The sequence below is a fragment of the Belonocnema kinseyi genome, chromosome 1 (genome assembly GCF_010883055.1).
Source record: "Belonocnema kinseyi isolate 2016_QV_RU_SX_M_011 chromosome 1, B_treatae_v1, whole genome shotgun sequence".
Classification (NCBI taxonomy): Eukaryota; Metazoa; Arthropoda; class Insecta; order Hymenoptera; family Cynipidae; genus Belonocnema; species Belonocnema kinseyi.
In genome coordinates this window covers 174,428,540-174,438,975 of record NC_046657.1, presented here as the reverse complement: position 1 = coordinate 174,438,975, position 10,436 = coordinate 174,428,540, and the positions used below count along the sequence as shown (strand labels likewise).

The 10,436-nt window shown below is 30.5% G+C and overlaps 1 protein-coding gene and 1 long non-coding RNA gene across 2 annotated transcripts in view; one reads left to right on the top strand and one right to left on the bottom strand.

Moving 5' to 3' along the window:
• Nucleotides 1–10,436, top strand: part of LOC117175939 (transmembrane protein 120 homolog) — an 84,720-nt gene that overhangs the window by 5,263 nt on the left and 69,021 nt on the right. The window lies entirely within an intron of this gene.
• Nucleotides 2,783–3,168, bottom strand: LOC117175945. Its single transcript, XR_004467553.1, has 2 exons — nucleotides 2,919–3,168; nucleotides 2,783–2,828 (listed from the first exon to the last, which is right to left on the bottom strand). It is a non-coding gene; the product is annotated as an uncharacterized LOC117175945 (long non-coding RNA).

Below are 10,436 nucleotides of genomic sequence, written 5' to 3'. Positions count from 1 at the left end.
AAGTGCTCCGACCGGCAATCGTGCACCTTCGAGTTTTCAAATTCAGAAGAGGAGAAATGGGTTGCGCGCGCAACTCAGTCATTCACAGCGTCTCCTACTATAGTCACACGGTCATAGCCCTGTCATAGTATTGGACCACATCTCGTTTCAGATCACTGCCACACTGCCTCTCTTGAGTGTGGATAAGTTAGTGGAGTGTGGCTTTACCTGTTACCACAAGCAGATATTTTCATGTGCTCGAAGCTGAATTTGTAACAAGGAAAGTTAGGCTTTATTGGACGCTCAGATTCATATATGCCTTCCATCTGAGTTTGAAGTTAGGCTTCGAAAAAAAATATTTCTATATAAATTGCATGAATGAATTGACTATTTATTTAGAAATTCATCACTTTTTCGAAGCCCAACTTCAAGCCGGGGAGAAGCCATTTATAAATGTATGGACCTGCACATTGTACAATATTGTTTTTATTTGAGCAGTGGTAGTACGACAGGGAATTTTCTTGCGGAATTATAATTTTTATTTCGAGACAGGGAATTTTAGTAAAAAATATACATATATATTATATATTTACATAAATAACTTACTTATGTGCAGATTCATTTCCTTTGTATGTCCTTTCCTTTGCATATATATATATTAATTAAATGTAAATTTAATAATTTGAAAAATATTACTTTCTGCATCATTTCTGATTTTAATGGGCAATTTACAATCTCTACTGAAGCTACCATTAATAACGTTTTCACTTCGGATACTGGAATTACGAACAATTGTGAAAATTCAAATCTTTTTTGTTAAAATGCCATAACCTACAAATTTACCAATCATTGCGATTTTACAGATTGGAAACTTACATAACCAGCAAGTTAATTTCCCGACTGAACGTGGATACTCGCTATTGTCTGTGAAAACGCTACTTTGATAGTAGGTAATATACCGATTTACTATGAAAGCGGTAAAGTTACATACAAAATTTTTTAGAGTATAGCATGGGACTATAAAAAAAACATAGTAGAAGTACATTTTGACTTCTCGAATCTATCACGTTGGGAGTCAGAAATAAAGTGTCCTACTTCTAACGTAGTGAATTTTCTTCACGATTGTAAAAGGAAAAAATGTTCGGAATATCGATAATTCGTGTAATTATGCACTTTCTTTTTTAATAAAACAAAAATTTGTTGCAAAATTCCAAACTTTTGGAAAAACTGTATTAAAAATTGGTAAAAGTATTCTTAAAAATGGTAAAAATCCTAAAAATGAATTAAATTTTTTTATACGTATATATTTCATCTAAATTAATAAAGTTAAGAGAATAATTATATGTGTGTAATGTACAAAAAATATTGCTAAAGGAACATTTTATAAATAGAAAAATGATGAATTTGGCAATAATAAAATTAAACTCGAGTCCTGGCTGAAAGCGAAAAATCAAAATCGCGAACGCGACAGGAATCGTCAACCATTCGCCATAATAGCCATAATTGCGCGCACGTGCGTTTGTCGAAATTTTTTTGTTGTGTCACTTTGTGCTGTTTTATTCAGCTCTGTGTTTATAAGAAAACCGTTTTCGGAAAACATTACATAATGAAACAAATGATGTTTTTTAACCAGTGAACGATCATGCAATTAAGGAAATCCCTGATATTGACGCTAATGGGCATACAGAAGCCAACTTCGATCCAATTTAATTTTTATAAACTCGAAGAAATGCTATTTTTGTAATAGAATAATATAAGAGTTTATTTTTATAATATTACACATTCCTTTCAAGAAATTTAATAATATAAATTAATTTGAATAAAATTTTATTATTTTTAAACATTCTTAATTGTGCTTGTAATATTTCTGATTTGAGTAGAATATTTTCAATTTATGGTACAAAGACAATCATTTCTGGGAATTTTCCAGTAATTTCCAGTAAGAATACCATAACCTACTAATATATATCTCATTTGTAATTTTACAAAGTGAACTGTATAATCGCATAACCTAAAAGTGAAATTACAAACTGAAGACAGTTTTTAATTTTCCCCTGTAAAAACGCTTCATTGGGAGTAGAAAATATTACGTCCCTCTCTGAAAGTGGTAAAATTACAAGAAATATTTTTTACAGTTTAGTTTTTGACCTTCTGATTATTTTAATTGAGTATGAAACATAATATAATAAGTAGCGCAATAATTGCGACAAACGCATTAGTTGTGACATTGGCCCTAGTACTCTTCTTCTTTTGTGTTTTAATTAAAAGAGGAAGATATAAAAGGAGCCCCGCTTGACTCTCGTTATAGGTTAAGTTCAAAAGAATCAAGTGTTTACTTGACAAAAGTTTCCCACTCGATTACTGGTTAATTAACTACTGTTATAATTTTTTATTTTAAGTTGTTTTATTAATTGAAAAGATAGATATAAAGCACAATAAACATACACACGCATTAAATCAATTATGTAAATGCGTCGAGCTACTATTTTAGGCCGGAGAAAAGGTTATGTGGCAAAAAATGAGGACTAAGATAAATATTTCTTTTGACATAAAATCAAGAGTAGTGATGTGCGCAATCTTCGATTATTTATACGAAAATCTTAAGATGTGTGAAATAATCAAAACGAAGTCATTATTAGCTTCAAATTGTTAACTAAGCTCAAAGATGTTAGATCATACAGAACAGTCATCATATATTTTTTTTGCCAAAACCTTCAGGAAGTAGCGTGAACCTCATTCTTACCTCTAACTCCTTGTAATCTTGCGATAAATCATTCCAGTCCCGTAGACAAGACTCCACGTCGGTGTCCATTTTTTTTTTTTTGTAAATCGGCTCTCGTTTTTTATATCTAGTATGGGCAATATTGTATCTGTCAGTTAAACGGAATTATGCTTCAGAAAATATTTGCTCGACAAAGTACAAAGAACGAAATTCCTACCCTATTTTCTAAATGTCAGTTGTCGAAAAACGTTGAACATCGTGCTATTTATTGGGAAAATCGCTACTGACTGACGTAATTAGTAATCAGAATCGATTGATTATACACAGACAACAGTTGATAAACACAAGAAAATAAATGAAAAAAAGAGCGGAAAGCAGGGATGGGTTGTGACACGTCACTTGAAATTTTCCTTTGCATATTACGCCATGTAGAGAACAATGCATTTTTGCGTAGAAACGTGTTAGGCAGCCCCATGCATCACCCCCACTTTTCTGTTATCTTACGATCCGGAGGGGAATTGTCGGTTAAACTAATCCAACAGATGGCGCCACAAAAAGTAGGTCTGTCTTTTTCATTGAATTGCATTAAAAAAAAATAAAAAATATTTTAAAAAACTTGATGCTGTTCGCAAATAAACAAAAAAATATATGAAAAAATAAGTCTAACTATTACTAATTATTTCAAAAAAGAAAATGTCATGAAAATATGTAGTTTAATATGAATAAAATGTAATGTTGAGGTAAATTTTGAAAGCAGTTCGAACTTTATATTTTTATAATTTATTTTGCTCATATTATTAATTTTATTATTTGTTAAGTTAAAAAAATTATTTTTTGTTAAAATGATCAATGTAGCTAATGAAAAAATTAATAATATTAAAGACCTCAATGACAAAAATATTTAAAACATATACATGATCAGAAGAATTAATAAAAAATACATGACGTATATTGTATATTGAGGGAATAATTTAGTAAAAAGTCAATGAAAAGACTAATAAATGAGAAAGTGGATTTAATATTATTTAATATAATGTATATATTTATTTAAATTGAACCGAATATCATATATACATTTATACAGCGCAATCATTTATTTGTTGATTAATCTTGAAAGCTTTTTTCTCGCTGCATTCAACCCCTAATAATTTTATTTAAAAAATTTAATTTAAAGGAGATTTTGAATTAAATAGTTAATTATATTATTGCAAACCTCATTTCTAAAATAAATAGATTATAAACTTTTAAACTCTATAAATAAATGAACAGTATTCATGGCGGAAAGTAGGAGGAAATTCACTTTTTTTGTTCAGCTTGACGCACCGAACTTTTGTCTTTTCTATTTGATTATTAATAATTTTTCTACTCAAAGCATGGAAAAACTGAAATTTTGTACATAACATTTTTTTACGCTTTGATAACTGATCAGGAAAACTTTATATTGTCTTAAATTGATGTTTAGGGAATCATAAAATACGAATCATTTGTTTATCATTCTATTAATTTGTTGCAAACAAATTTGATAAACAAATTAACAAATAGTCTTATTATCGGTAAAATTTTTTGGTGCTAAAAGTGCTTAACATTAATGTAGGAATGACATTTAATAACAAAAATAATGTAAAAGTTTACAATAACTATTGTTATAAACAATTCTTGTGGCAAAATATTATAATTTGAGATTTTTAAAATTATTATTTGCTTCAAGCGCCAGGAAGAATTCAGGTATTCCCTAAAACAATAAATATTTAATAATATTTGATAAAATATATCAAATTAAAGTTTTTGTAAATACATTAGATAAAAAATTCAAAATTTTGGTCCTTTCGCATGGAATTTTTTTTACACTGGAAATATTTTAAGCTGTTGGGCTGGTCCAAAAAATATTTAAGAAGTTAACAATAACCATTGCTATAAATAATTCTCGTGACAAAATATTCAAATGTAAGGTTTTATCAAACTTTTTATTTTCTTCAATCGCTACAATGGCTACGGATATTCCTAAACAATGTATCTTTGATCATATTTAGTGGAATATAACAACTTACACGTTCATAAACAATTTACATAAAAAATGTCCCAATGTTGGCAGTTTCACTTGGAAAAAGTCGGTTTTTCAATGGTAATAGATTGGAAATGAATCATAACACTGCATGCTAAGATTCACTCAATAAAAAATCTTTTAACGCACCGACTTGGCCATCAAAGAAAATTCAAATTTGATAAAACCTTAAGTTTAAATATGTTGTCACAAGAATTGCTAATAACAGTGGTTATTGTTAACTCTTCTAAAATTTTTGTGACTAGCGGTCAATCGTCCAATAGCTCAAAACATTTCCAGTGCGAAAAAATTTTCTATGCGAAAGGGCAAACATTTTAAATTTGTTTATCTACTTTGCTTACATAAATTTAAATTGTTATATTTTATCAAATATTATTAAATATTTATTATTTTAAGGAATACCGGAAGTCGTTCTGGCCATTAAAGGAAATTATAATTTGAAAAATCTAAAATTCTAATATTTTGCCACAAAAATTGTTTATCACAGTGGCTATTATAAACTTTTAAATTATTTTGGTAATTAAATGACATTCCTACATTAATGGGAAGCACTTTTAGCAAAAAAGTTTTTCACCGATAATAAGAATTTTTTCATACTTTGACTGGAAAAATTATTACTTAAAAAATAGAGGAGACAAAACTTCGGAGAGCCAAGATCTATAGAATTTAATGATCTTTAATTTAAAACAGAAAAATTCAAAATCGCAAGAAAATTGAAGACTCTGGACATTTTTTAATGAAAAAAGTGCATTTCCTCCAACTGTGCGTCATGAGTACAGTACATTTGTTTATAGATTTTAATAGATTATAGTCTGTTTATTTTAGAAATAAGGTTTGCAATAATATAATTAACTATTTCATTCAAAGGCTCCTTTAAATAAAAAATTTTAAATAAAATTATTAGGGGCTGAATGCAGCGAGAAAAAAGCTTTCAAGATTAAGCAACAAATAAATTATTGAACTGTATAAATGTATATATGATATTTGGTTTAATTTAAATAAATGTATACATTATATTAAATAATATTAAATCCATTTTCTCATATATCATTCGTATCATTGACTTGTTACCAAATGATCCTCTAAAATTATTTTATTTGAAACTTGATTCCCTCAAACATTTTAATTACAATTAACACTATTTTTAAACAATTTTTCCTTCAAAACTTGAAATTATTAAGATTTTAAAGGTACAAAGATTCTTTACTTTGCAACTTAAGTTGTAGTATTGCATATTCTAATTATTATTATATTTATATTTGATATAAGTAATATATTTTTTATTAATTCTTCTGATCATGTATATGTTTCAAATATTTTTGTCATTGAGGTCTTAAATATTATTAATTTTTTCATTAGCTACATTAATAATTTTAACAATAAATAATTTTTTGTAACTAGAACAAATAATAAAATCAATAATTTCAGCAAAATAAATCATAGAAATATGAAGTTCGAACTGCTTTCAAAACGTATCTAAAAATTAAATTTTATTCATATTAAACTACATATCTTTATGACTTTTTCTTTTTTCAAATGATTAGTAATAGTTACTCTTATTTTTTCATATATTATTTTTTGTTTATTTGCAAACAGCATCAAGTTTTAAATTATTTATGCTTTTTCTTAATGCAATTCAATGAAAAAGACAGACCTACTTTTTGTGGTGCCATCTGTTGGCTTAGTTTGACCGACATTTCCCCTCCGGATTGTAATAAAACTACACTGTAAAAAAAGGTTGTGGAATTTTAGTACGCTAGACGTATGTAAAAAGTGGACTCATGCGCAGCGGCGTGAAACTAGTATAGAAATGTTGAAAATTGACAAAAATTTAAAATTCTCAACTGGACTAAAATTTAATATGTGACGTAAGATTGAGCACTGGAAAGTCGAAAATTTCTATAAAATATGAACCTAACCTTAAATACTAATTTAATAAGATCATATTAAAAATATATTTATAATGAGGCGAGTGTATATCGCACAAAATGTTACACGAATATGGAATATTATACAAAAGAATCTAAAATTACTATAAGGTGGAGAAATTTCGTTAGAAAATCGAAGTTTATGCGCAGGCGGTAATTTTACAAGGCTAGGAAATTTTACAATGTAGAGTGTAAGTCCTTTTTTTACACACTCTGAACGTAGTGATTTTTAACAGGCCGTATGAATTCATACAAAGTCATAGAATTAAGCCTGTAAGAGACATCATTCTAGACAACACGTGGAAATTTGCTTTCTAATCTGTAATTTTAATGCGTCCAAAGTGACATCTTATATGTGTAAATTTGCATTTTGAAATGCAATTTTAAAACGTATTTTTACAGTGTACTACTAAATACGCATACACGGTCGAGGCAGGCGGGTGGTATTAGGTCTTTCATTTTTGACGTCAGCTATTTAACTGAATAGTAAAATCCTGAACAATTTTTAATCGACTTTATTATTTAATTTAATAGCGTTTGGAAAATAAAAATAGTGTCTTGATACACTTTTATGTCAAAAAAAAATTATTTTCTGAAGTTGCAGTCCCATGGGAGCAGACAATGTCGGCAGGAAACAAAAACTCATGAGAGTGCAAAAGATGGAGAGATATATTTGTCTCTTTCACTCAGAATTTTCTGCTTACCGTCGACGTTTTCTGCCTACATTGGACTGCACCTTTAGGCTGGCATCCCATGATTACAGAATTACGCTGCGTTTTGCGTACTGCGTCAATTTACTAGACATTTCAACTAATAATATTCTTCTCGTTATTCAGAGAAACATTGCGATTGGCTGAAGTGTCTAGTGATTTGACGCACTACGCAACCAGAGATGAGGTGCCAGAGTGCCGATCTAATGCAATAAGAGAATGAGAAAAACATGTGCTGATAACTGCGCTCTCTTAACGGATTACCTAAGAGTTATTTTGAAGGCACAAGTTGCCCGTCGGTAAATGACGAAAGTTAGCAATTTCTGAAATGATTTACCAATTAAGTTTCTGCTCAATTCATGGATATAGGAAACATGGGACTAGGCATGCCATCCTAACTGGTTGAGCGGGTTTGAATCCACGGGAGAGAGGAGAATTCCAAGAGTGGGGAGAGCCGCCATTTTACGATGTGCCGTTTGATTATGCGCACGAGCATTTTTGCCGACAAATTGTGCATGAAAATATAAACATGTGGGCGCTGTCATGTTTGTCGCAGGACATCAAAAGGTGGCGGACCTCCCCCCTCATTGCATCACCCCCGCAATAGCATGTCTAGTCCCTTGTTTCCTATGTCCACGGCTCAATTAGTTACTATAAGTTCGTGTGTAATCCGAAATTACACGATTCGAGCTTCAGTTTTCTGCTGAACGATGATTGCCGATCTGAAAGCTTTGGAAAACTTCGGTGGTCTTCTATTTATATCTCGAATCTTTAACAAAGTAGTTCCACTTTCAATCAGAAAATATGAAAAAAATTTCTAAAATTCTTTAATATCGCTTGAAATTATTGAAACTAATTGAAAATTCCTTGGAATGATTTAAAATATTCTAAAACATTAAAAATCCTTTAAAATCTCAAATATTTCGAAACCTTCAAAATCTTTCGAAACACCTTAACATCTTTTAAAGATTTCTAAAGTACTTTAGACTTTATTTAATAACCCTGCTAAAGTTGTTAAAATTCTTTGAGATACCTTTAAATTATAAAAATAAGTTGAAAATTCTCAGTTTTTCCTTCTAAAATTTTTTTAATCCTTAGACATATCTTATTAGAATTAATTTCTCAAAATATAAACTCATTGTACTCATTGTCATCTAAGAACTAATTTCTCAAAATACGAAATTATTTTAAAATTTTCAAACCATTCAATTTTTTAATTATTTTTAAATTCATTTTTCCTAATATACTAGGCAGTCTGATAAGTACCTGAAAATTCTAAGAGATGGCATTAGTATTCACTAATGTGAACCATTTTCGTCGAGCTTGATCCTTCAAATGACGCCTGTCAAAACTTTAGCCATTTATGTTTACGCATTTACAAGTCATAGCACTGAGAAACGACTAACCTCCGATTTTTTTTTAATGTGGAAAAATCAGAGTTTCGAGTTTTGATCAAACACTACTATCTTCGCAAGAAAACGATATCCGAGACCAAGGCCAAGCTGGATAAGTATTACCCGGACTCTGCACCGTCGATTGGAACGACTCATAAGTGGTTTACCGAGTTTCGTTGTGGCCGTACGAGCACAGTTGATGCTGAACGATCTGGGCGCCCAAAAGAGGTCACTACACCAGAAAATGTCGAAAAAATCCATGATATGATGTTGAATGATCCCAAAGTAAAATTGAGAGAGGTAGTTAATACTGTGGGCATATCATTGGAACGTGTGGGCAATATCGTGCATTCAGTTTTGGGCATGAAGAAGTTCTGCGCGCGATGGGTGCCGCGTTTGCTCACAGTGGACCAAAAACGAATTCGTTGCGCCGATTCATAACCATGGATGCAACCTGGATCCACTACTACACTCCTGAGTCAACGCAACAAGCAAAACAGTGGGTTCCACCGGGCCAAAGTTCTACGAAGCGTCCAAAAACGCAACAATGGGTCGGAAAGGTTATGGCCTCTGTATTTTGGGATGCACATGGGATAATATTCGTGGACTATCTTGAAAAAGGTAAAAGAATAACCGGAGCATACTATTCATCATTATTGGACCGATTGAAAATCGAAATGGCCGAAAAACGACCGCTTTATCATGACGACAATGCGCCTGTTCATTCATGCTTAGTTGCACAAGCAAAATTGCATGAAATCGGCTTCGAATAGGTTCCTCAGCCACCGTATTCACCAGACCTGGCCCCCAGCGACTATTACTTGTTCCCTAACCTGAAGAGATGGCTCCCTGGTAAGCGTTTTTACTCAAAGGTTTTTGAGTAAACGTTTTTACCTAAAAGGAGAGTATGTTGAAAAATAAAACCGACTTTGGCCGAAAAAACGTCTCCGTGTTTCATTTTTCAGAGACTTATCAGACTGCCTAGTATATTATTTAAAATTTTCAATCCATTCAATTTTAAAATTATTCACAAATTATTTAAAAACTTGTAGACCATCTGATTGTCTTCGAGAATGAGTAACATTTGTCTTATTTATTTTTGAAAAGTTTAAAAAAATATCCTTAAAATATTTGACATTCATGTTTTGAATTTTTTAAACTGTTTTGTAATATTATCGAAAAATCAATTTTCAAAAATTTAAATTATTTCTAATTCTTAATTCATTCAATTTTAAAATTATTGTTAATTCTTTTTAAACTTTTAAACCATCTGATTCAAATTTCGAGAAGAGTCAGGCTTTTCGCAGTTACTTCTTTAAATTTTGAAAAATTTAAAGAAGTTTCCTTAAAACATTTCAGATATTTCTTTAAAATTTTTTTGAATCTTTACAAATATCCTCTAGGAATTAATTTCTCCGAATGTATAATGATTAAAATTTTTTAAAGCATTCAATTAAAAAATCTTTTTAAACTTTTGATCCATCCTATTACGCCTCAGTTTCAGCTATGAGCTCCTCATTTGAGTAAAAACGCTTACCAGTGAGCCATCTCTTCAGGTTAGGGAACAAGTAACAGTCGCTGGGGGCCAGGTCTGGTGAATACGGTGGCTGAGGAACCAATTCGAAGCCGATTTCATGCAAT